We start from the raw sequence: 25005 nt of genomic DNA, 5'->3' as shown, positions 1-25005 counted from the left end.
GATTATTATGCCAATGTGTGTCGTGTCATAGATCCAAGCACACTGAAAGAAGCAATGATGAGTACTAATGCAAAGGAATTACATGAAAGCAGATATCTTCACCAAGCCACTGACTAAACAGAAGTTTGAATGTCTTAGGAGAGAGATTGGGCTTTTCCCTATGTAATTTTGTTTACTGTAATAGGCACCGTTTTTCTGTTGAAAGCTGTAAGCAATGTAAAAGGAGTAAGAAAAGGAATCTTGCAAGTTTTTTTCAGTTTAAAGATTTATTATCTTGACATTATTTGAAGTAGAGCACGGCTCTTAGTAATATAATTTAGTGTGAAGTGCCTTAATGCCATTGTAAAATTTAGTGGGAGTGTTGTAATACAGTAATTTCACTGGTTGTCGCTAATGTGCTGTACTGTCCTCTGGTGTCTGCTTGTAGTTCCGGTTTGACTTTCTGAATAAACACGTGAAAGAGCAGTACTCTGAAGCTAAAAGAGACTATTTTACCTGAGCCCACCGGCGCTAGCGAAGAACAGTTAGCTGAAGATAGGAGGAAAAAATGCTGATTGTTATGCTGCGTTAATAGACTGATAGATGATAAAAGCCTATCGCTGATAAGACATGAAGCCGCTGATGATGGCGGGAAGGCTCTGAAAATACTGAAAGAACATTATTCCGGAAAAATCAAGCCGCGGATAATAAACTTATACACGTCGTTGACCAAGCTACGCATGGCAAATAGTGTTACCGACTACATAAGGGCGGAGAACCTCATTACGGCTCTGAGAGATGCAGGCGAGACCATGAGTGATGGACTGATCATAGCCATGATACTAGGCGGTCTACCAGACTCTTAAACCGCTAGCCGTCCACATAACACAAAACGATGATAACGTTACGTTCGCAGACTGTGAAAGAAGACTACGGGTCTATGAAGAGGCGGAGAAAATGAACACGGCAAGATCTACGGATAATGTGATGAAGACATGCGCAAGGCCGAGGCCCCACCAAGACACACGCTAGCAACAGAAAAGATGAAGATGCCAACGTGACGTTTTACACGTGTGGAATAAAAGGGCACAAGGCAAGAAAATGTTTTCGAAAAGTGTGGTGCAGTTACTGCAAAAATAATACACACCAAGAATCCCTGTGCAAGAAAAAAGGGGAACAAGATGGTGTCAGAAAAGTCACGGAGGAACAAAATAGCGCTCAAGACCATCTCTTCAAGGCCAAGCACACAAAGAACGAGACACCACCAGACAACGTGAAGATAAAAGGCATCATGGCGGACGCAGGAGCAACATCCCACATCGTGAACGACATCAGACAGTTTAAAAACTTCGACAACTCATTCCAGCCTGACACCCATTCAGTGGGGTTAGCCAATGGGACCAAGTGCAGTGGACTAGCACAACGAAGAGGAACGGCGATGATATGTCTACTAGACAGCGCCGGACGACAGCACAGAGCACAGCTACGGGATACACTGTACATGGCAAATTCACCCAGATGAGAATGTTAACCAAGAATATGATTAGACATGAGATGTCTGCACCCTATTCACCCCACCAAAATGGCACAGCAGAGAGAGGTTGGCGAACTCCCTATGATATGAGCAGATGCTTACTAATAGAAATCGAGTTACCAGATAAGCTATGGAACTACACTATGCAGACAGCAGCTTATGTGAGGAACAGGTGCTACAGCAGGCAGACAAAAAAACGCCATACGAGCTGTTCACAGGCCAAAAAACAAACATATCCAAACTGCAGACATTTGGATCAATGTGTTTTGCTTACACGCAAAAGAAAGGGAAGCTAGACTCTAGGTGTGAGCAAGGTGTTTTCATTGGCTACGATAAAAACCGCCCAGCTTATCTAGTGTACTATCCAGACGCAGAGAGGGTCCAAAAGCACAGGTCGGTGCAGTTCACAACCAAGACAGCCAAAGAAAAGGAAACAAACACCTGAGTCATACATAGAATATGGTGATAGGAATGTACATACCAGGGTCAATGACAGCGAAGAAAATGTTGATGAAAACGTGGAAAATGTACCGTGTCAATGTGTTCAAAGTGGAGTTTCTGGGACTTAACATGAACAGACTGAACGCACACAGCCGGGCAAAGTCACCGAGCCTTTAATCAAAAGGAACCCAACGCGAACCAAGAGGACACCAGCTTACCTACAGGAATTCAAGACTGAGGATACAGAGGACAAACTGCAAACATGCGTGGACTCTTGTTATAGAGCAGTATGCAACATTCCTCAAACCTACCAGGACTCCATAGCATCAACCAAATCAAGGCAGTGGAAAAATGCCATGAACGAGGAGATGCGATCACTGGAGGAGAACGAGACCTTCAGTCTCACCCGGTTGCCACCAGGTAAACAGGCAGTGGGGGGTAGATGGATCCACACACTCAAGTGTGACGATGACGGATCTGACAAGTACAAGGTGAGATTCGTAGCAAAAGGCCACAGTCAGAAACCAGTAACTGACTACGAGGAGACATTCTCACCCACACCTGATGTAATGTCAAAACCAGCCACCAAGCTAAAGCTAAAGAGGATTGCTCAAGACATGTTTGGCACTTAGAAGTGCAAAGAGTGTGTTCTCATTGTCAAGGTAAAGAAGAAGCCTTATTTTTGTTGTTGATTTGTTTTCCAGGTAATCAATGAGCAAAGAGCGAGTGGGGCTGTTGAGTGTTGTTGTTTGATGGCGCCCTTACTCATTGTATTACGGTCCATTCGGATGTGACGTCGCCACGTTCTCCGTGTGCTAAAGTGTGTGTTGTAAGTGTGCGACAGTGTGTTGTAAGATTTGGTAGTAGAGCGCTAAGACCTGCTGTATTTGCCTAAATAAATATGCCTAGCGTTAAAGGTTAAAGACAAAACAGACTCAAGCTTTACTTATCCTCCATACGCAAGGAGAAGATTGCGCACCCAAACTCAACAGCAACATTTGATGTTTTGCACCATAGCTTCATTATACTTGCTTGTCGTGACATCTTGGATATGGGGATTTTAAAATGACATATTCCCTGAAACTTTGGGCTTCCTTAAAACAGCTAAAGGAGAATATCAATGCAAGTTAAAAATCTCCCTGCTTCATTATTCAGCTTGATAAAACACAAAAATGTCAGTACTTTAGGGGCAGTTCTGCCATTCTTACTATTTTATGTGAGAACTTACATCTTCAGTCAAAACATTACTGATGTCAAAAGTTTCTTTTTGAGCTTTTCACATAATATCAGATTTCACAAATTTGAGGTCATCGTTTTGTTAAAATGATGAGCAGAACTTCATAAAAAGGAGCCACTCGCTAGAGTAGTCTTGTACCCAATTCACGTTTGCTAGCAAACATCACATCTAGAAAATAAACGGAGTGCTGTATCCATGTAGTTGAGAAAAATGGCCCCATCATACCATTTAAAGATACAAGATGGGAAAAAAAATAATTCAGTGTTTCCATGGAAAGATCTTGAAACTAGAGAGAGTCTTGTAGCTGAAGAGGCAGTGCGAAAATTCAAGTTGGAAACCAAGGAACCTGCTGCTATACCAGCTAACACTGGCTATCACAGGGACAACAGCTACAGGCATTTTAAAAGCGTCACAAAGATACAACGAGCACAGAAGAGAAGAAAAACGGCAGTTTTACTTCAAAAATAGACTGTGAAAGAAGTTTGGTATCACACATGCCATGAAAATGTATATGAATTTGAATCTTGAACTTAAATGTTCAATCTCGAATTTGGCATCTGTAGAGGAAACTAAGAATTGAAATTAGGAGCAAGTCACGATATTTCACACAATACATGTTTGAGAACCAAAGTTTAATGTGTCTAACGTGTCCGTGAATGTTCTCATTCATCCAGGCCATGGTTATCCAAAGGAGTTGAATCAAGTGCAACTGGACTTGGTATATATCCGTGAAGACGTTTCGCCTCTCATCCAAGAGGCTTCCTCAGTTCGCGCCTTTCTGACTAGACGAAGCTAGTTTGACTGGCTGGTGATGAGACTCAGAATTTATCCTCTTGGAGTCGTTGTCAGAGCTATTGATGTCCATGGCTCTTTGTGTCCCGATGTCTACCAACGCCCGTCGCTCAATAGCTCCAATAACGACAGGCGCGGCCAAACATCGGTACACAAAAGAGCCACTCATATCTATGGCTCTGTTAGCGACGGGCGTTGGTAAACATCGGATCACAAAGAGTCACGCATATCAATAGCTCTGACAACCACTCCAAGAGGATAAATTCCGAGTCTCATCACCAGCCAGTCAGACTAGCTTGGTCTAGTCAGAAAGGCGCGAACTGAGGAAGCCTCTTGGATGAGAAGCGAAACGTCTTCACGGATACAGTGCATCCAGGAAGTATTCACACCCCTTCACTTTCCCCACATTTTGTTATGTTACAGCCTTATTCCAAAATGGATTAAATTCCATTTTTTCTCATCAGTCTACACACAATACCCCATAATGACAAAGTGAAAAAGGTTTTGTAGAAATTTATCAAAAATAAAAAACTGAAATATTGCATGTACATAAGTATTCACACCCTATAGTATGACACTCAAAATTGAGCTCAGGTTCATCCTGTTTCCACTGATCATCCTTGAGATGTTTCTACATCTTGATTGGAGTCCACCTCTGGTAAATTCAATTGATCGGACATGATTTGGAAAGGCACACACCTATATATATATATATATATATATATATATATATATATATATATATATATATATATATATATATATATATATATATATGTAAGGTCCCACTGTTGACAGTGCATGTCAGAGCAGAAAACAAGCCATGAAGTCAAAGGGATTGTCTGCAGACCCCCGAGACAGGATTGTATCGAGGCACAGATCTGGGGAAGGGTACAAAAAAATGTCTACAGCTTTGAAGGTCCCGAAGAGCCCAGTGGTCTCCATCATTCGTAAATGGAAGAAGTTTGGATCCACCAGGACTCTTCCTAGAGCTGGCCGCCCAGCCAAACTGAGCAATCGGGGGAGAAGTGCCTTGGTCAGGGAGGTGACCAAGAACCCAATGGTCACGCTGACAGAGCCCCAGCGTTCCTCTGTGGAGATGGGAGAACCTTCCAGAAGGACAACCATCTCTGCAGCACTCCACCAATCAGGCCTTTATGGTAGAGTGGCCAGGCGGAAGCCTCTGCTCAGTAAAAGGCACATGACAGCCCGCTTGGAGTTTGCCAGAAAGCACCTAAAGGACTCTCAGAGCAAGAGAAACAAGATTCTCTGGTCTGATGAAACCAAGATTGAACTCTTTGGCCTGGGGGAACTGGTAGAACTGGGAGACTAGTCAGGATCGAGGGAAAGATAAATGGAGCAAAGTACAGAGAGATCCTTGATGAAAACCTGCTCCAGAGCGCTCAGGACCTCAGACTGGGGCGAAGGTTTACCTTTCAACATAACAATGACCCTAAGCACACAGCCAAGACAACAAAGGAGTGGCTTCGAGACAAGTCTGTGAATCTCCTTGAGTGGCCCAGCCAGAGCCCAGACTTGAACTCCATTGAACATCTCTGGAAAGACCTGAAAATAGCTGTGCAGCGACGCTCCCCATCTAACCTTACAGAGCTCGAGAGGATCTGCAGAGAAGAATGGGAGAAATACTCCAAATATAGGTGTGCCAAGCTTGTAGCTTCATACCCAAGAAGACTTGAGGCTGTAATCGCTGCCAAGGGTGCCTCAATCAAGTACTGAGTAAAGGGTGTGAATACTTATGTACATGCAATATTTCAGTTTTTTATTTTTAATAAATTTGCAAAAAATTCTACAAAACCGTTTCCGCTTTGTCATTATGGGATATTGTATGTAGATTGATGAGGAAAAAAAGGAATTTAATCCATTTTGGAATAAGGCTGTAACATAACAAAATGTGGGGAAGGTGAAGGGGTGTGAATACTTTCCGGATGCACTGTATATACCAAGTCCAGTTGCACTTGATTCAACTCCTTTGGATATTGTGTCTAACTCACTGTCATGGCACAAGCTCTCTATTCCATTCTCGTATGATTAGCAATATAAAACCCCAGCTGTACTCTTGCACCCTCGTACAGTGAAGGAGCTCAAGGATTGAGAAGGTGATTTATCTGATAAATCACATCACTGCATTCTCACTCACCTGATACTGTCACAGGAGAGAGGCATGTGTGCACCTACCTGCAGTGGACACTGTTGAGATGACGAGAAGCGCAATATAATTAAGTCCCTCACATTACGTCATTAGCCCAATATCAAATGAAGTGCTCTGTAACATTATAACTACATCCAATTAAAAACAGCCAGGGAAAAGACCCAGGCTGTTGGCTCCATTTCATCTCAAATTATCTGCTCAACTGACACACACACACAAAAGTCAAATTTCAACATTTTTACACACCTGCTACTTTTCCCCATAGGTGGTGGGAAATAATAGGTGATCTGTGGGACCTATTAAAGAAAAACATGCAAGCATAACTACCCCTTATTTCTGACACACAAGTATTAAACCAAATTGGAAAAAATGCCATAGATTAAATAAACTGGATGATCTGTGATTAAGATAGAAGATAACAGACAAAAAATGGGTGAGAATAATGGACCACCATTATTTTCACCTATTTTATAACTTCTGCTAATGTAGTGCATAATGTCCTTGTGACAGTTCATTTGACACAGAACCTCCACCATCAGTAAATTCGGGGACCATATAGGGGAAGCGCTGTATCACCAAACTTCAAGCATAGGTAAGGGTCTTGACATACAATAATGGAAGTAATGACTGAAGGGTCACTAACCAAATTTCTTCAATTAGTGATGATGTAAGGGAGGAGGAGAGGGGTTAATAGCCTCAAAAGAAGTTGAAGTCTAAATATGTGGTTGTCTTTTGCTTGTTTTTTAGTGCTAGAGGTAGAAACAGAGACAGAGGATGGTAAGCAAATCTGGCAAAGAAACAGACTCTAAGGTCACAAACCACTGACTTCTACACATCCAAACGAACACCATGCCAGCTTCCAATACAATGTATCATTTGCAGACATGCAAATAAAAAATAAAAAAAATACAAATATGATACATACAGCCAAAAAAGAACAAAAGAAAAGCTGACACATACGACACAGGGCTGTAGTTTGTGTTGTTATTTTAGATTTCTTTTAGCAGTTAGCTCTCTGACTATTTACTCAAAGGTCAAATCAATAAAATCCACTAATGTACGGAAAAAATAACCAATGATTAAATGCCAGAATGTTGAATCAGTTCATCTGGACACAATGCTTATTGGGAGAAACGTTTCATCGCTCATCGATGACCTCTTCAGTCTTAACTAAAAGCAAGTATCCCCACCCTTATGAACAGCTCGATTGCATAACAACCGAAACCGACTTTCAGTTTAATATGTAAATTGCAGTGACCATTAACTAGTTACAGTAGCCATATGTACTATTCACAGAGGATTGGGGAATAGTTGTAATCAAAGCATTGTAAGATGGTGACAGATGTACTCATAGCCCCCCCCCCCCCCCCCCGTCGGTTCAGGGTGGTCGTTCCTTCTTCACATAGATGACCTCTTGGACTCCCTGTTCAAACCAGCGTTCCTCCCTATCAAGGATGTGCACATCCTCATCCATGAGAGTGGCCACTGGCCTGTAGATGGTGTAAACTGCAGAGTCCAGGTCTGATGTGTTAGCTCTCCTGTGCTGTGCCATCCTCTTGGCCAGCATCTGTTTATTTTCCCCAATGTACAAGTCACGGCAATACTCCCGGCACTAAACAGTGTACACTATGTTGCTGTTTGTGTTGGGTGACCCTATCCTTGGTGTGAACTAATTTCTGGCGCGGCCAGAAATTTGGGGTTTGAAAGCAACAGAGATGTGGTGTTTGAAAAATACGTATTTCAACTGTTCCGACACTCCCACCACATACAGAGCCACCACTGGTTTAGGCTTAGACAGCTGTTGTCCTTCTCCTCTCTTTTACCGGCTGGTGCATTGTTTGAGTGTCTTCCTGGCTTTGACAAACACGTAGTTAGGATAATCACACTTAACCAGGCCTGTTTAATGTGGGATTTCTCCCCTTCCCCGGTCGCTGTGTCAGTGGGGACGTTGCCAGCTCGGTGGTGCAGTGTGCTGATGACTCCTAGTTTGTGCTCCAGTGGATGATGAGAGTCAAACCTTAAGTACTGATCAGGATGTGTTGGTTTACTGTAAACATCAACAATCAAATGTCCCCCATCACCAATTGCAATTTCACCATCTAAGAAGGCTAACCTGTAATTTTTCACATCCTCCCTGGTGAATTTCGATGTGGTTGTCCACAGAGTCAGTGAAATGTGGTACATCTTGAGATTTAATTTTAACCCAGTTGTCATCCACAAATCCGAACCAATGGCTCAGTGTTGCCCCCGGATATGACATCAGGGCCCTCTTTTCCACTTTCTCCATACAAGTTGGCCACAATAGGTGAGACTGGGGAACCCATAGCACACCCATGCTTTTGTCTATAGTACTGCCCCCTGTACGTGAAGTACGTGGACTGAAGACACAGCTTCAGGAACAGACACACTTGGTCAGTGTTAAGGGTGGTCCTATTGCTAAGGGTGGGGTCGTTTTGTAATTTCATATGGACTATCTCCACTGCTTCATCAACCGGATTGCACGTGAAGAGAGACATAACATCAGAGACATTGTTTCTTCTGCCTCCATAATGATGTTCCTCAGCTTATCCACAAAATTATCCACAAAAATGTTCTGAATGTGATGCCCATTACTGCCTACCAACGAGTTAAGAATAGATGCCAGAAACTTAGAGATGTTATAGATCACTGAGTTAATCATACTAACAATAGGCCATAGTGGCACATCCTCTGTATGTATCTTAGGTAGACCATACAGACTAGGTGTAAGGCTTAAGAAAATTAATGAAGAAGACGGGGCCTGACTACACTGTACCCAAACGCTCCAGTATTTCACACGCCCTGTCTCTGAAGTACAGCAGTGTGTGAGACCAAATTTTAACTCTCATTGAAAACTCAACTGCCTTATGTTTCATAACGAGCATTTGGACCTCGTGAGTATGGAGGCGTACATGGGTGTATGTGGTACAAAATTCTGTCAAAAGCATTGTCCTGTTCTAACAGCTTCAGACAATCTATCACCTTTTTCTTTTAATCACTGGCTGGATCTTATTTCAGGGACTCATAAGTATTTATGTCGCTAAGTTATGTCATCACTTTCTCATGATACTCTGCCTGGTTTAATAAAACAGCGCATCTGCGCTTGTCTGCCGGAAGGGTGATGTTATTATCCTTACTAAGAGTCGTGAGTGCATTCCTCTCGTCTCTCCTGATGTTGTATGGTGGTGCCTTTACGTTGCCGAGTAATCGTATATTCCAGGACTGTGATACGCTCCACTATCGGGATTTGCTCGGCGTAACAGCAAAATTCACTCCCTTAGCAAGGATGTCTTTCTTCGCATGGGTGAGTTGTCTGTCAGACAGATTCTTCACCCACGTGTCCGCATCACTGTCTGCCATTGAGAGTGCTGTCCATTGTCTGCCGATGTCTCTGGCTTGCAGCAAGTATGTCGAACTTCTTTTGCTGCCTGCTTTTCGACTCTCCTTGTTGTGCTAGACGGGCCTTCGCCGTGAACTCAATCACATGTTGGAAAGTGGTCTCATCTAGATACGACGTGAGTCTCTGTTGGATCTACTCCTCTTTGGCTTTCAAAGCATCCATCCATCTGAACCGCTTATCCTGCTCTCAGGGTCGCGGGAGCCTATCCCAGCAGTCATTGGGCGGCAGGTGGGGAGACACCCTGGACAGGCCGCAAGGCCAACACACACACACACACACACACACACAAACACAGGGACAATTTAATATGGCCGATTCACCTAACTTACATGTCTTTGCACTGTGGGAGAAAACCGGAGACCCCGGAGAGGAGACCCACGCAGAACATGCAAACTCCACACAGAGGATGACCTGAGATGACCCACCAAGGTTGGACTACCCCGGGTCTCGAACCCAGGACCTTCTTGCTGTGAGGTGACCGCACTAACCACTGCGCCACCTTTCAAAGCATCAATGGTAAAATTAGTTTGTGTCACCCATCCATTCAACAGCTGGTTGTGTGCCTTCTGGAGGATCTTGCTAGCTCGGTGGCCCTTGACAGAATATTTCATTTGTAGGCTCTTGGGTCTAATCCCGTTCTGTCTACATCTGAGGCTGAATCTCAGGTGGTTCCTGTAGTCTGCCATCTTACGCCCAGTTCGATCTTACTCACGTACAAGTTTAAGGCAATCCTCACTGAAATGAGCCAAAATGTCTTAATGCATGCTCAATAATTCAGGTAATGAAATACCAGAAAGTTGCATCAGTTCATCTGGACACAGCGTTTATTGGGAGATACGTTTCATCACTCTTCCAATCGAACTCTTCGGTGTCAACTGTCTGCAGGTATCCCCAACCTTATAAACAGTACAGTTACATAATGAACGAAACCTGTGATCCGTTTCATATGCAAATTGCAGTGACCATTAACTAAAGTTACAAAGGCCACTTTTACTATTCACAGAGGATTGGGGAATAGTTGCAATCACAGCATTTTAAGATGGCGACAGATACTTGTACGTGGGTACATCTGTCCCACATACAGATTCCGAGCTTTGAGGGGGAATCTTTGATAATCTCGCGAATCGATTCGATTTCGATTCTTGTGGTCACGATTCGATTCAAAGACAATTTTCGATTCAAAATCGATTCTACATTTTTTACATAGGGGTGCTAATTTCAGGATCTACCCCAGTCCGCTGTGCGCTAAGAAAGGCGGTGTGGCAAATGATGGCATTAAAGCAGAATAAAGTGTGTAAAAGATTATGCAGTTTTTATATTTGAAAAAAGTTATATGAATTGATTGCAATAATTTGAACACACAAAGGCAAACCTAACCTTTCTCAGTAAAAAACTGACACGATGGAATGTTGTACTTTGGCTCAATTGTCTGGATCAAAAATCTAAAGCCTTCATTGTCAACTACACTGTAGGGGCGCAGATCTTTTGAAATGAAACAGGCGATGGATCCAGGTTTTTTTTTTGCCCGTTCAGAATTGGCTGGGAGTTTGGTAAAGTGGTGCAGTGTGCGTTGGTTGTTTGTCAATTTTGCAGGAGGTCGTTGTTCCACTTCTTTCTACTCTGGGCGATGGCGTACGATGTGAGACCTAACTCTTATCGCGACTCTTATGTGAATCAATTTCCCCCCCACCCCTACTCCTAGCCTCTTGCCCCCTCGATTCAGGAATGGTCGCTCACTCTTCACATAATTGGCTTCTTTGACTCTCCGTTCAAACCAGTATTCCTTCCTATCAAGGATGTACACATCCTCATCCTTGAAATAGGAATCAGCTGATTCCCCAGTTCCTCAAAGGCCAAACAGCTGTGCTCAATGTAGCTAAATCTAATAGGTTAATGACATCACTCAGTCAGTATCTTAGCGTGCTGTTGGTTCAACTGATATAGTATGCCACAGCATTTGCTTGCACATTTAATTGATTTAGACTATGATTTTGGAAATATGTGCAAGAATTTGGAGTGGCAACAAACAGAATCTGATGAAGAAAAAAATAATCTTAACAACTTTAGAAATCTGGGTGCCGCCTCCCTCAATGGGGATCATTATTTTCTAAAACTAAAGTGGATATGTGGCCACTGCCCACCCACCGGCTACATCTGGAATATATCCAGATAGCACTAAAGCCCACGAGTCTAAATAAACAGATCCATGAAGGACTGCAATCTAATTCTAAGGAGCGGGTGATGGCAATCAGATCTAAAGTGCCTTTAGTATTTTCCCGGTGTATTTAGCTGTACAGCAGTGGTCACCTTTTCAAGCCTATGATCACATCCCAAGTCCAAATGTAAACCAAGATCTACCACTTGCAAAAAATGATGAAAAAAATAAACAAGCCCACGTAGTTCCACTTTGACACTTTATTTTGTTACCTGTCAGTCGTAAGCCAATTTTATTTTTTTCAAAGCCCCCAAATATTTGTCTCCCAACAAGCTCACAAGCCGATTGTAATTTAATTTTGACAACAGGCGAAGTACCATCCCGTGATTGGTGTTTCAGTTCACCTGAGCCCATGTGCCTGAGTGACCCTGATTGCCCGGCTTCACTCACCTGTTCCCTTCTCCAATTGGCTGTGCAGTTCCTACGCACCTGCACCCAATCCCCCTCCCCTTTCTCCAATTGGCTGTACGAGCCCTGCGCACCTGCGCCTGATCTCCCTGATTGCCCCCCCCCCCGGTATATATACCCCTACTCGGGCTCTTTGTCTCTTCGTCTCACTCACTCACAGAGACTCTTTTTTAATTTATTTTTTATATTTCCCTTTTTTTCCCAATTTAGTGGCCAATCGCTCCCTATTCTAGTTCAGACACCCACTCTCATACTGTATGCATTTGCCAACTGCATCTGTTCGGCCGGCAGTCTTGAAGGAGACGCCTCGCCACTTCCATGACAAAGCGAATCCAGACCGAACCACTGCTTTTTCTGACACGCACAGAGATGCATTCATGTGACGAACACAAGCTGACTCTGCCCCCCTCCCTAAGACAGCGTTGCCAATTATTGCTGCTTCATCAAGTCCGGCCATAGTCGGATCTGACAAGACCGAGGCGTGAACCCCGGTCCCCAGTGCACTGCATCGACGCAAAGACGATGCTTAGACCGCTACACCACCGTGGACCCTCACTCACAGAGACACTTGGTCGCCAGATCACCACGTCATTTTGTGAGCTTTCCCGCTGTCTGTACTTGCCATCTGTTCCTGCTGTTTGTAAGTGTTTGTGTTATTAAAGCTTTGCTCAAACCCAGCTTTCTGCATTTGGGTCCATTCCAACTCTCGCCGTGACAGAACGAACCGAAAAAGTATGGACCCAGCAGACCTGCTCAGCCTGCCGTATACGTGTGAGGATTTTGGTGTGTCAAGGGACACTTTCCTCAATGAGGAGCCAGGCTTCTTTGAGCGTCTCACCGTACTCTGGAAGCAGGACCCTGACTTAGCCCAAGAAGTGGCTTTCTTCAGGTGGAAATTGCAACTGAATCCCGTTACTCACAAGCCCTGCACGACAACGTCTCAGCTGCCCAGTGCCCCAGAGCCTAAGTTGCTCAGCGCCCCAGAGCCTAAGCTGCCCAGCGACCCAGAGCCTAAGCTGCCCAGTGCCCCAGAGCCTCATTGCCCAGCGTGCCAGAGCCTGTTGCCCAGCATCCCCAAACCTCAGTTGGCCAGTGTTCCCAAGTCTCAGCTGCCCAGTATCCCCGAGTTTCAGCTGCCCAGCATCCCCAAGGCTAAGCTGCCCAGCGTCCCCAAGTCTCAGCTGCACAGTGTCCAAGAGCCTCAGCTGCCCAGCATCTCCAAGTTCCAGAATGAGTGGGGTTTTCCCATGCCGTCGGCCATACCAGCCGACGTGTAGACTGTTCCTGAGCTGTCAGTTGCCGTCTCCGAAGCCTGCTGTCTGAGCGGCTGCCGAGATGCCTCTGAAGCCTGTCCCCCGAGTGGCTGCCCCGCCACCTCTTAAGCTTGTCCCCCCGCGCCCGTCCCACCGCCTCCGAAATCTGGTCCCCAAGCGGCCATCCCACCACCTCCAAAGTCTGGTCCCCGAGCGGCCGTCCCGCCGCCTCTGAATTCTGATCCCTGAGCGGCCGTCACACTGTCTCTGACGTCTGGTCCCCAGGCGGCCATCACACCGTGTCTGAAATCTGGTGCCCGAGCAGCCGTCACGTTGTGTCAGAAGTCTGTCCGCGAGCGGCCGTCACACCACGTCGGAAGTCTGTTCTCCGAGTGGCTGTCACACCGCCTTGTTCCTGCCTGCGTCACCGGCCTCCAGAACGGTGGTCCTGTCTGCATCGCCGGTCTCCAGAGCGGCGGCCCTGTCTGAGTCATTGTCCTCCGGGTCATCCATCTGCCCATCCGCCGGAACTGCTCCACCCTTCGGTCCTGCATTCTGGTCGCCCTCCATATTGGTTCCATCCATCAGTCCAGCCCTCGGGCCATGCGCCTGAGGTCCTTGGCCCCATTCATCCTCCCCCAGACCCCCTCCATCCGTTCTGCTTGCTGCTCGTGGTCCATTCGTTTGGGACGTCTAGAATCCATGCCTTGGGGGGGAGGGTCCTGTCACGGGTGTGTGATCTGGGTCATCGGAGTTTGCCCATCTCCTGATTGGTGTTTCAGTTCACCTGTGCCCGTGTGCCTGAGTGACCCTTTGCCCAGCTTCACGCACCTGTTCCCTTCTCCCATTGGCTGTGCGGTTTCTGCACACCTGCGCCCAATCTCCCTCTTCTTTCTCTGATTGCCTGTTCGGTTCCTGCCCTGGCCTGCACAACTGCGCCCAATCTCCCTGATTGCCCCCCCCCCAGGTATATATGCCCCGTGGTTTCTCAGGCTCCTTGTTGTCTCACAATCACTCACACACTCAGAGACACTCACAGGGACTCTTGGTCGCCGGATGTGCCACGTCATGTTGTGAGCTTTCTCCGCTGTCTGTACCTGCCATATGTACCTGCTGTTTGTAAGTTTGTTCTGGCCCTGTTTGTCGCCGCTGTCTGCACTTGGGTCCTCTCCCTGCTCTTGGCGTGACAGAATGAGCCAACCAACTATGGACCCAGCAGATGGTTCGATGTTTCGGGGATGACGTAGCCCTCGGTCCAAGCCTGTGTCTGGTGTTGAGCCGACCCCCACCCCCGCCCCGGCCGACGTGCGGTCTGTCCCTGAGCTGGCGGCCAGCCCAGCTCACATGCTGTCTGATCCTGAGCCGTCAGCCGACCCTGGCGACGACCAGTCTCCTCCCCGAGCGGTCCGGCCGCCTCCAAAGCCTGCTCCCTGAGCGGCCATCATGCCACCTCCAAAGCCTGTTCCACGAGCGGACGTCATGCCGCCTCTGAAGCCTGAGCCACGTCTGACGTCTGGTCCCCAAGTGGCCGTCACGCCGCCTTGGAAGTCTGTTCCCCGAGCAGCCGTCACGCTGCCTTGGTCCTGCCTGCATCTCCAGCCTACAGAGCGGCAGTCCTATCTGTGTCACTGGCCGCCAGAGAAGCGGCCCTGTCTGCGTCGCCAGCCTCCAGAGCGGCGCCCTTGTCAGCGTCGCCAGCCTCCGGGTCATCCATCTCCCCATCCAGAAGAGCTGCTCCGCCCTTCGGTCCTGCATCCTGGTCATCCTCCAGATTGGTTCCATCCATCGGTCCAGCCCTCGGGCCATGCATCTGAGATCCCTGGCCCCATTCATCAGACCTTCCTCTGTCCATCTCCTTCAGTGCTCATGGTCCTTTCGTTGGGGGGGGGGTGTCCTGTCAGGGGTGTGTGATGTGGGTCATTGGAGCTCGCCCATCCCCTGATTGGTGTTTCATTTCACCCGCGCCCGTGTGCCTGAGTGACCCTGATTGCCCGGCTTCATGCACCTGTTCCCTTCTCCCATTGGCTGTGTGGTTCATGTGCACCTGCGCCCAATCCCCCTCCCCTTTCTCCAATTGGCTGTCCAGTTTCTGCCCTGTCCTGCGCACCTGTGCCCAATCTGTCTGATTGGTCCCCCTAGGTATATATGGCCCGTGGTTTCTCGGGCTCCTTGTCGGATCATCTCACAGACACTCACACACTCACAGAGACACTCACAGAGAATCTCGTTCGCCGGATGCACCACATCATGTTGTAAGCTTTCCCTGCTGTTTGTACCTGCCGTCTGTACCTGCTGTTTGTGAGTTTTGTGTCATTAAAGCATTGTTCTGGCCCTGTTTGTCGCCGCTGTCTGCACTTGGGTGCTCTCCCTGCTGTTGCTGTGACACAAAGAGGTATTTTCCACTGTTAGCCCCATTATTCTGCAAATTCTTAATAATTCTCTAGCCTCTTTTTCTTTTCCAGACAGTTTTAAGCATGCCATTGTTCACCATTGCTTAAGAAACCTAATTTATATCCCTGTCCATGAGTAACTACAGACCAACCTCCAAATTGTCTTTTTTTATCTAAGGTTCTGGATAAAATAATTTAACCCAGCCACTGAAGATACACAACCCAGTGCATTCTCAGTGCCAGTCCCAAGCCCAGATAAATGGGGAGGCTTGCATCAGGAAAGGGAACTGGCGTAAAATCATACATCCGATTTCCACACTAGATCGGTTGAAGCCCAGGTTACCAACAACCTCCACCGGTACTGTTGGCCAGCAGAGTGCCGGTGGAAACTATGCTGATGTTGCACAAAGGAGAAGGAGAGGGGGAAGGCATGTCCAGAGGCATCGGGAGAGGAGGAAGGGTAGGAGTGTGGAGGTGAGAGTCGGAACTTTGAAAGTTGGCACTATGACTGGAAAAGGGAGAGAGCTGGCTGATATGATTAAAAGAAGAAAGGTAGGTATACTTTGTGTGCAAGAGACCAGGTGGAAGGTGAATAAGTCCACGAGCATTGGAGGTGGGTTCAAACTCTTCTACCATGGTGCAAATGGGAGGAGATAGGGTAGGGGTCATTCTAAAGAAAGAGTATGTCAGATTGTGTTGGAGGTGAAGAGAGTGTCAGATACAGTGATGAGTATGATGGTGGTCCTGGGCTGTTCCGGTGGCATCTGAACACTGCTTGGCATCCTCCTCAACATATTCTTCATTTTTATACTATATATATATATATATATATATATATATATATATATATATATATATATATATATATATATATATATACACTACCGTTCAAAGTTTGGGATCACCCAAACAATTTTGTGTTTTCCATGAAAAGTCACACTTATTCACCACCATATGTTGTGAAATGAATAGAAAATAGAGTCAAGACATTGACAAGGTTAGAAATAATGATTTGTATTTGAAATAAGATTTTTTTTACATCAAACTTTGCTTTCGTCAAAGAATCCTCCATTTGCAGCAATTACAGCATTGCAGACCTTTGGTATTCTAGCTGTTAATTTGTTGAGGTAATCTGGAGAAATTGCACCCCACGCTTCCAGAAGCAGCTCCCACAAGTTGGATTGGTTGGATGGGCACTTCTTTGAGCAGATTGAGTTTCTGGAGCATCACATTTGTGGGGTCAATTAAACGCTCAAAATGGCCAGAAAAAGAGAACTTTCATCTGAAACTCGACAGTCTATTCTTGTTCTTAGAAATGAAGGCTATTCCATGCGAGAAATTGCTAAGAAATTGAAGATTTCCTACACCGGTGTGTACTACTCCCTTCAGAGGACAGCACAAACAGGCTCTAACCAGAGTAGAAAAAGAAGTGGGAGGCCGCGTTGCACAACTGAGCAAGAAGATAAGTACATTAGAGTCTCTAGTTTGAGAAACAGACGCCTCACAGGTCCCCAACTGGCATCTTCATTAAATAGTACCTGTTAGAGCCTGTTTGTGCTGTCCTCTGAAGGGAGTAGTACACACCGGTGTAGGAAATCTTCAATTTCTTAGCAATTTCTCGCATGGAATAGCCTTCATTTCTAAGAACAAGAATAGACTGTCGAGTTTCAGATGAAAGTTCTCTTTTTCTGGCCATTTTGAGCGTTTAATTGACCCCACAAATGTGATGCTCCAGAAACTCAATCTGCTCAAAGAAGTGCCCATCCAACCAATCCAACTTGTGGGAGCTGCTTCTGGAAGCGTGGGGTGCAATTTCTCCAGATTACCTCAACAAATTAACAGCTAGAATGCCAAAGGTCTGCAATGCTGTAATTGCTGCAAATGGAGGATTCTTTGACGAAAGCAAAGTTTGATGTAAAAAAAATCTTATTTCAAATACAAATCATTATTTCTAACCTTGTCAATGTCTTGACTCTATTTTCTATTCATTTCACAACATATGGTGGTGAATAAGTGTGACTTTTCATGGAAAACACGAAATTGTTTGGGTGATCCCAAACTTTTGAACGGTAGTGTATATATATATATATATATATATATATATATAGTAATTCTGTTATCCTCTTTCAATGTTGTATTGTGTAAATTATATAAACACAACATCCATTGAACGTATTGTTTGAGAGTCAAATTCATAAATCATATCAAATTCATATCTATAGAGCAGTGGTTCCCAACTTTTTTTCCTTGGAACCCCCCCCTACTTGTTTCTAACAAAAGCTGAGCACCCCCCCCCCTCGGCCCTCACACACACAACAAGAAAAAAGTGGTTCATTCCAGATATTTATTTGCAAAAATTAACATCAATTATAGTTTTTTTCCCACCTTTATCTTCAATAAATGTCTTGTTTCTATCCTCAGAACATCTGTGTTTAAATGTCTCTTGTCTTGTATAAGCTTAATGTTTTTTTTTCTTTTAACAACCCAACAGATTAGGCCTGTTATCATCTGACTCAGGCCCATTGAAACATCAAATTCTTAATACTGTTGTCATCTTACGACTCAACAGATTAGGCCTGTTATCATCTGATTCAGGCCCATTGAAACACCAAATTATTAATACTATTGTCATCTGACATCCACATGCACATCATGTGAAGTTGTGCACATTGCTTTTTGACAGACAGTAGGCCTATGTGTTATTTTGGTTCTAACAGTAACATTTTTACTGAGTCTGTGCCATCCTGTTCATTCAGAAACGAATGGCCACCTTGGGCTTGCATGCCTGTGACCAGGGATGGGATGTCAGGTGCAATGCTTATGACAGCCAGCCTAAAGTCCTGGTGTACATGGAGTCTGTTGCAGGCTATTGTTTTTATTGTTACAAGGGCACTGAAGGCTGTCTCAGACACATACTATGTAGTGTTGAGTGGGAGAATAACCCTTGTAACTGTGTGTTTGGCCAGTCTGGGTGCAACAGCGTGTCTTTTGACTACCCAAAACTTTTTGTATCCGTTCTCCTGGAAATATTTCTTTGACACGGAGTCAGCTTGAAGGTCAGCAAGCTCATCATAGCTGCAGCCCCACCCGTGCAGCAGGCAACAAGGCTCTCATAGGGCAGATTGTTGGATGAGAGACAGGAGTCCACAGCTATAAAAATATCCTGGCCTGTTGTTGTTGTGGTTAGACTGGCAGACATAAGAATGTCTTGTTTCAAGTCATCGCCGTCAACATATTGAACATAAATGATGAGCACGGACTCGTCTGACACTGTTGTCGTTTCATCCAACTGAATGGCAAAGGGAACAATCCTCCGCCTCTCGTGCAGCTGGTTCTGACAATCTCCAGCCATTTTATCAGTTCTGTCTTTGACGGCGTTGTCAGAGAGTGGGGCGGTTTTCACTTTATTGGGCCTCACAGCCTCTCTACAGTGTTCAGACAGGCGGGTTTGATAAGCTGCTCTCCAACACTGTGTGGCTTTGTAGCCTTGGCAGTTAATAGCCAACACTGAAATGACGCCTCCGTGGCTCTGTGGAAATCACTGCCTGCTCGTTCAAAAGCTTTTCTGATAGCGCCGCCTGCTGTTTCCTCTCAAAACATTCCTGAGTTTCCTCAATAGTTTCATGAAATTTTGACTCTTGGTGTCATTTAATTTTGCTTGGCTTCATGCTGTCATCTCAGCAGACATGGCACATTCTGGCCGAGACTTGTCCTGTCCTTCCATAAAACCAAAGTTAAGGTAGCTCTCGAAATAAAGCCTTACTTTCTTTTTTGACACTGAATCATCCGCATGTTTGCGTTTCTCAGCCATGTTGTTTCATTCATGAAGTGCTGATGCTGACTGCAGGAACAAACCAAGATGAGCTAACATTAGCTGCTAGCTGAGGAGCTACCTGGCAACGCCGCCCACTCACAGTTTGATAGCAGCGCAGATTGACGGGTCACAGAGGTGTGGTTACTAGGTGTGTGGGAGGGGGCAAAAATGTATCTTTTTAAATATTTTATCTATAGACTTTTGTATAAAATAAAATATCCAGTAAATGAGTTTTTATGCTTTTATTTAACATGTACACTTTGAGCAGAAAAGCCTCGTGCACCCCCTGTGATCTTTGTCGCCGCCCCTCAGAGCATACAAAGCATCGCGCGCCCCCTGAGCTCTCAGGCGCCCCGCCCCCCAAGGGGCGCGCGGACCCCAGTTTGGGAACCACTGCCATAGAGGCAACTTCGGAGTTTGTTCAGATTACATTTGTTGTTTTCTTGCAGCATGTGTCATTCACACAATTCAGTAGGTTGTGAGGGGAGAGTTAAAAGCAAGGGGGTTCAAACTTGAGATTTAGTTAGCTGATGAAAACAGCTACTGTTTGAGTGCCATTTAATCTAAACTATTTGCTGATAATAGTATTACTTAATCCCTGTGTGAGCAGTATGCAGTGCATACTTATTCAATATCATATTTAGTTTATTAAAGCTGGATGCCATTTAAAATGGAGATCAAATACACGATTTGCAGTGCGTGGAAACACACCAGACGCTGCGGATTACGTCAAACACTGATCTACTGCCCATGTGTGGAACGCATTCTCCAAGCGCACTCCAGGAAGTATGCATCCGTGGTGTCCGCAGCTGTCTGTGTACACGTCCGCTCTGGTGTATTTTCGAGCCATAAGTCTTTGATTCTATGAGTGTGGCCATTGAGATTGGGGGATAGTAAACAAACTGAGTAGAAGTTAGCTTGCTAGCATGCCATGAGAAAGGTTTTACACATTCAGTGAAGCTATGCAGTGGGAATTAAGAAAATGGTACTTTTACGAATAACTGTAAATAGACGCCAAAACGTTATTAACCATATTGGCAGTATCCACTTTGTTTTTATCAGTTTATATGCTTTAGGTGTGACTTCGAGGCCTTTTCCGCCACACAGTGGAAGTGAATTAAGAAAGGAAAATACCAAGTATTTGGGATTATCCATCTAGGTTGCAAGGAGCAACAATTGGAGATCTTTTGCAGTTATTTGGACTTATATCATGGCCAGATAACCACACAACTCAATGTTCAACCAAACTTCAACATCACTTGAACAGCACAGCCATCTCCATAAGCATGCTCACATTGCACAAACCTGCCACGCACACACACAGGATTCCGCAGGGCTAAGCACTAATGATCCTAGAGGGATCACTACATTCGGACAAATGTCAAATGAAATGAAAATTATTGAAAAACTAAAGTTAAACAGCCAAATGTTATTGAGTTTGCTAGCTTTTTTAAAAAAAAATAAGGACTCCTGCTAGCCTTATTTTAAAAAAAAAAAAGAAAAAATGTATAAGCGGCGCCCGGGGACCGACTCCAGTTCGTCTTTCCATTGCCTCGGTCATGGGGCACCACCCGATTTGACTGTTATCAGTCTAGTAGGCCCCTACTAGCCCATATTTTTGGGACAGATATGTGATGATAACCCCTATTCAATAGACTGATAACAGTCAAATCGGGTGGGGACACGAGACCCTAACATCCATGTCTTTTGATGGTGGGAGGAAACCGGAGCATCGGAAGGAAACCCACGCAGACACGGTGAGAACAGGCAAACTCTACACAGTAAGGACCTGAGACAGCTTGGGGTTCAAACCCAGGACCTTTCTTGCTGTGGGGCAACAGTGCTAACCACTGGGCCACCATGCTGCCCTCACTTGGACCTAACAAAGCAGCAAAGCAGCTTTCTACCTTAAAAATGCAGAAAAAAATTAATTATTAGGTCACAAACAAGTAAAAAAACAAAAACAAAAACAAAATATAATTCGGGACAATACTTGCTCTTTGCCACCTCACCCATGCATACTGAGCAGGATCATCCCACAATTGTTCACTTTGTATTCTGGACCAGCATCAACATTACCTTATGGACGTATACCTCAGAGAGAAGGAATGAGCTAAATAAATGAATGGAATCATCTTAAGACCCACAGGTTTACCCATACATAGCACAGAAATGTCAATCAGATGCAATTAGATGCAAAATACTGAGGTAGAAGGAAAGGCATCTCAAAGAGCTATATGTACTCAAGGACGTGTGTGTGTGTGTGGGGGGGGGAGCGGGGGGCGGGGGGGATCAGCACAGGCTGATCAATAGCTCACCTGAAATGAATATGTGATCTTCTTTATCGACTGAATAAGCAGACGTGGAATCAGAGTTTGACAACAAAAGAGATGCAGAGAGTTAAATCAATATGCTCTTCTAGAAAAATGCATTTTTTAACAGGCAAAGTCAGTGGAAGAGGGGAAGCCTGATCAAAGATGAAAAATGCAGCTGATTAAAAAGCAAATTAAGAAAGTGGATTTGGCCCCCTGTATATAGATCTTACAAGTATTAATCCACATTCAAAGCAACACTGGCTTGTTAACAGCTAGTTCAGGTACTCTCAATGGAAGTCACATCTACAGCGGTTAGAAAATACTTAAAAAATGTGTCATGGTTATCGGCCATCTTGTAGCAGTACCAGAAGTGATTGCAAATGTCTCCGTTCCACTCGTGGACACTTGTTTAGTCCTTCTGCTGACCCTCCTGCAAATGCAACAAAATACATGTAGTTATAGTGTGGATAGCCTGTTTAACAGAAGGAAATTCAGCTCAATTCAAAACTGTTAGCTTGCAGTATTTCTGGATGTCCCAGACTAAATTGTGGTGTTAGAGTACCAATAATCCTAATGTTAAGGAGCCCTAATCAATGTTATCAACATTGCAATGGGGGCTACACCTGTAGACAATACCAGCAGGATACATTTTTGAGTTGGTGAACAAATGTACATATTCCTTGACAGATTGTTGTACTATATCTACTTTACATGTATAAACTCATACAGCATGCCTGCTCACTACAATGCAACTGAACATAAAATTGTGTTATGTCATGACATGCCAATCTTTTGAGTTTCAACTATTGAGTATTGAGTATGATATGAAACATACATTTTCATATTATACACCACTGGACACTTGTTACACTTACTGCACCTATCTTTTTGGCCAAGTTCTTGGATCCATGCCACATGCCGACTGAGTGATGAACCACGCTGTGTTAGGATGTCCCGTTGGCTGAAATTGGTAACAAAAGAAACACAATGTTGGTATCAATAAGATTTGGAAACCTATTTCCTAGTCGTAATCCAAAGCTATTAAATTTTGGTCTGATGAATATTTGTGAACTCATGGTCTTTACTAGCAAGAAAAAGGGTAGCAAATGAAGAAGCACAATATGTCTTACCAAAAAGAGATGCAATGTGGAGATGGGCATCTGTGCAAACTCTAACAGCTTTAGTTCTTCATGCAGCATGCCAAAAATGTGAATGAATGCCTACCTCTCCATAATGACAGAATTTCTCCCCGTTTCTCTCTTGTTCATGCTGACCACACTGATCATTTATTTGGTGTCGTTATCCATAGTGGTGTATAACCCAACCACTGAGGATGCACAAGCCAGTGCATTCTTAGTGCTGATCCCAAGCCTGGATAAATGGGGAGGGCTGCGTCAGGAAGGGCATCCGGCATAAAATTTTTGCCAAATCTAATATACGGATCATAGATCAGATTTCCATACCGAATCGGTCGAGGCCTAGGCTACCAATAACCGCCACCGGTACTGTTGGCCAGCAGAGTGCCAGTGAAAACTATGCTACTTTTAGAAAAGAGAAAGAGAGGGTAGAGACATGTCCAGAGTCAGCGGGAGAGGAGGAAGGGAAGGAGTGTGGAGGTGAGAGTCGGAACTTTGAATATTTGCACTATGACTGGTAGAGGGAGAGAGCTGGCTGATATGATGTAGAGAAGGAAGGTAAATATACTGTGTGTGCAAGAGACCAGGTGGAAGGGGAGTAAGGCCAGGAGCATTAGAGGTAGGTTCAAACTCTTCTTCCATGGTGCGAATTGGAGGAGAAATGGGGTAGGGGTCATTCTGAAGGAAGAATATGTCAAGAGTGTGCTGGAGGTGAAGAGAGTGTCAGACAGAGTGATGAGTATGAAGATGGAAATCGAAGGTGTATTGATAAATGTTATCAGCGCATATGCCCCACAAGTTGTGTTTGAGATGCAAGAAAAAGAAGAGTTCTGGAGTGAGTTGGATGAAGTGGTGGAGAGTGTACCCAAGGAGAAGAGACTGGTGACTGGAGCGGACGACAGTGGTCATGTTGGTAAAGGGAACAGGGGTAATGAGGATGTGATGGGTGATGGGTAGGTATGGTGTCAAGGACAGCAATGTGGAAGGACAGATGGTGGTGGATTTTGCGAAAAGGATGGAAATGGCTGTGGTGAATACATATTTCAAGAAGAAGGAGGAACACAGGGTGACGTACAAGAGTGGAGGAAAGTGCACACAGGTGGACTATATCTTATGTAGAAGGCACGATCTAAAAGGGATTGGAGACTGCAAGGTGGCGACAGGGGACAACGTAGCTAGGCAGCATAGGATGGTGGTCTGTAAGATGACTTTGGAGACCAAGAAGAGGAAGTGAGTGAAGGCAGAGCCAAGTATGAAATGGTGGAATTTCTGTGGAGTTCAGGGAGGAGTTAACACGGGCACCAGGTGGTAGTGAAGAGTTGCTGGATGGCTGGGCAAGTACTGCAGAAATGGTGAGGGACACAGCTAACAAAGTACTCGGTGTGTCATCAGAAACAGAGGAAGGAAGGCAGGGGGACTTGGTGGTGGAATGAGGAAGGTCGGTAAAGTATACAGAGGAAGAGGTTGGCAAAGATGAAGTGGGACAGTCAGAGAGATGAAGAAAGTAGACATGAGTACATACAAGGAGATGTGGCATAAAGTGAAGAGAGAGGTGGCAAAGGCAAAGGAAAAGGCGTATAGTGAGTTGTATGAGAGGTTAGACACTAAGGAAGGAGAAAAGGGCTTGTACCGATTGGCTTGACAGATGGAGCGAGCTTGGAAAGATGTGCAGCAGGTTAGGTTGTTCAAGGATAGAGATGGAAATGTGCTGACAAGCGAGGAGCTTGTGCTGCGAAGGTGGAAGGAGTATATTGTGGGGTTGATGAATAAAGAAAATGAAAACGAGATAAGGTTGGATGATGTGGGGATTGTTAATCAAGAAGTGTGGTGGATTAGCAAGGAGGAAGTGAGGGCAGCTATGAAGAGGATGAAGAGTGGAAAGGCAGTTGGTCCTGATGACGTA

The sequence above is a fragment of the Lampris incognitus genome, chromosome 10, assembly GCF_029633865.1.
Source record: "Lampris incognitus isolate fLamInc1 chromosome 10, fLamInc1.hap2, whole genome shotgun sequence".
In the NCBI taxonomy this organism is placed as follows: domain Eukaryota; kingdom Metazoa; phylum Chordata; class Actinopteri; order Lampriformes; family Lampridae; genus Lampris; species Lampris incognitus.
The sequence above is the reverse complement of the archived record's forward strand: the minus strand, read 5'-3'. Positions refer to the sequence as shown.